This window comes from Pundamilia nyererei, unplaced genomic scaffold, assembly GCF_000239375.1.
Source record: "Pundamilia nyererei isolate P.nyererei 1_Seehausen unplaced genomic scaffold, PunNye1.0 scaffold00315, whole genome shotgun sequence".
Classification (NCBI taxonomy): Eukaryota; Metazoa; Chordata; class Actinopteri; order Cichliformes; family Cichlidae; genus Pundamilia; species Pundamilia nyererei.
This window is the reverse complement of record NW_005187716.1, coordinates 537,577-540,256: the sequence shown is the minus strand read 5'-3', so window position 1 is coordinate 540,256 and position 2,680 is coordinate 537,577. Positions and strand designations below refer to the sequence as shown.

Sequence of the window (2,680 nt, the reverse complement as noted above, 5' to 3'; positions counted from 1 at the left end):
TACAGTGCTTTTAATGCTACAGTCCTGAAAACACTATATCTTTCTGGGACTATTGTGCAGAGTTGTGTTTGTACCGATACTCAGACCACTGCTTCATCTATAATCTGTGTTTTGCTTTCAGCCTGTATTTTCATATTTTCTAAAGTCATAGTTTCCTTTTTTGTCTGTAAATAGGTCGCAAGTAGATCCATCCATGTTTGGGGTCAGCCATATGCTTCCAATGCCAATTCTTTCATGTGAACGTGCTTGTTCCTGGATGGATAAACTGTAAATTAATTTATTGAGTTGATAACCTACTTTGTCTGTCTATCTTAGCCTAATTGCACATGTTGCGAGAACTGAAGCTGTAAATAAAGGATATTCCGGTCGACCTTTGTCCATAGTAAACAGTCTTGGCAAGATGGCTTTATTGCACCTATATAATGCAGAACAGCGACATTACGGGAGCTCTTGCAATAAAATAAAATGTAAAAAAAAGCAAACAAAAAACACATTACATACACTCAAACACACAATCAATTTTACCTATATTTTACCCAAAATTACACTATAATATTTAGCTACACATACTTAGCAGTACATATACTTTTATCTCAGATAAAATGTATGGAAATTTCATCTATTTCTAAAGATATTACACTCTTAATTGTGGGCCATATTATAAAATTATAAAAGACTTCTGTTTTAAATATATTAGCAATAATAATTCCATAACATATTAAACCTAAACTTCCCTAGCTAACATTAATCTACTTGTAGTCTAATGCAAGTCTAACAGTCATTAAAATTCATTAATTTCAAAGAATAACCTGCTAAACTCCCGTCTTATAACCTCCCTGTGCTGACAGTGATTATAATAATTAGATATCCAGATTTTTGTGCTATTTTTCTTAAGGAAGTATGAAGTACGCGTAGACCCCATGTGCTGCAAATATTCCTTTGACTAGCTTACATGTCACAAAGACTGCTTAAATGCTTTAAGATGTTCATTAGTATCGAAAGTTTTCCTTACCTTTTCTCTGTTTCTGTGAGCTCTGAATAAAGTAGGAGCAAGTCCGACCTATTAATGTACATTGCAATGGGAGTGGTCAAGTGCTCTTCACAGTTCTGCAGTTCCGGTTTTCAAGGAATGAAAACCATTCCTGCAGAGGGTGACACATGTTTACTGCCCACATGCTTCCAGTCCAGTGTACATGTACACTAATAAAACACTCATGGCCAAAGACGTTGACTTCCAATAAAACGAGAGTTAGACGTTAGAGATATGAGCCATGCCAAGTTTAATGCAGTTCATAGTGTATGCTTATTATTACTTTATGAAAATCTTCTTGTTTTAAATTATTTGACTTGTACGCCAAATAGTTTGTGGTCTTCTAGTTCAAGTTCAAGTTTATTTATATATATAATACTTTTAAAACAACAACTGTTGACCAAAGTACTGTACAATAAAAATAGTCAAGGCAGAAGACATAAAAAATAGGATAAAGTTAGAAGGGAATAGAATCATAGAATGATAAGATAGTAAAAACTATAGTAACAGACTCATAATGATATAAAAGCCAAAGAATAAAAATGGGTCTTTAGACAGGTTTTAAAAGTATCCAGTGTTGGGGAGGCCCTGATATGGTGAGGCAAAGTGTTCCACAATTTAGGAGCAGTCACCGCAAATGCCCGGTCTTCTCTGTGTTTTAATCTGGACCTTGGGACAACTAGGAGCATTTTGTCCGCAGACCTCAATGATCTTGCAGGAGTATACCAGGTTAGGAGATCAGAAAGATGTGTAGGAGCTGGTCCATGCTGCGTCTTAAAAACAAGTATTAAAATCTTAAAATCAATTCGAAAACTGACTGGCAGCCAATGTAATGATGCAAATATGGCAGATATTTGATCTCGCTTGCATGTGCCAGTTAGGTTGAACATTTTTCTTGTGAAACAAAGGGGGGGCCCAGCAAAAAAAGTTTGGGAACCGCTGCCCTGGGCCATTTCACCTCAGTGAATCACATGATAATTTGGGGCTAGGCTTCACAATGGGTTCACCCAAAACCCTGGCTGATTGTGACCCACACCCGTTTTCACACTTTGTGATTAGGGTCAATAGGGGGTCTTGGAGACACTTAATATCTGGGCTTAATATCTGGAACTCTTCAATGGAGATTGACAGACCACGTGACTTGCGCGCGTTGCATTGTGGGCACGAATGGCAGCAAAATCAAAACACTGCATGAAGCGCTAGCATTTCCAGCACCTGTAACCATCAATTCTGCAATTTTAATCCCTACTTGCATTTTATTTGCCCCAAAAACAGTTATGTACAAAACCCTGGTATATAGATGGAGCCCAGTCTCTATCGCATTGCAAACATTAGCCCACAAAGCCACACTAAACAAAGCAGCATAGTGCAACGATTTCAATTCAAATCAATATAGGACTTATTTGTAACCTACATCAACAATTATGATATGATAAGTTACTTATTAACTACAACAAAAAATCTGGAAATGCTTGGAGCAGACTAACATGTGAGCTGGAGTGTTCTGGAACATTATATTTAGTCTTCAAATAGCTGCAACTTCAGAAACATGACTTGAACAATTTTTCTTCCACGAAGGAATCTGATAAAAAAAAACTATTTCTTTACCCGTCGGCTTCCCGTGGTTGTCATGCTACTCGCTATGGCAGT

General features: G+C 37.0%; 1 protein-coding gene across 1 annotated transcript in view; it reads right to left on the bottom strand.

The window, feature by feature from the left end:
• Positions 1–1,063, bottom strand: part of LOC102199437 (placenta-specific gene 8 protein-like) — a 2,761-nt gene extending 1,698 nt beyond the window's left edge. Inside the window, exon 1 of the mRNA XM_005751549.2 lies at positions 1,013–1,063. The gene's annotated coding sequence lies outside the window, so the exon portion shown is untranslated. The remainder of the gene's footprint in view (positions 1–1,012) is intronic.
• Between the last annotated feature and the right edge of the window lie 1,617 nt (positions 1,064–2,680).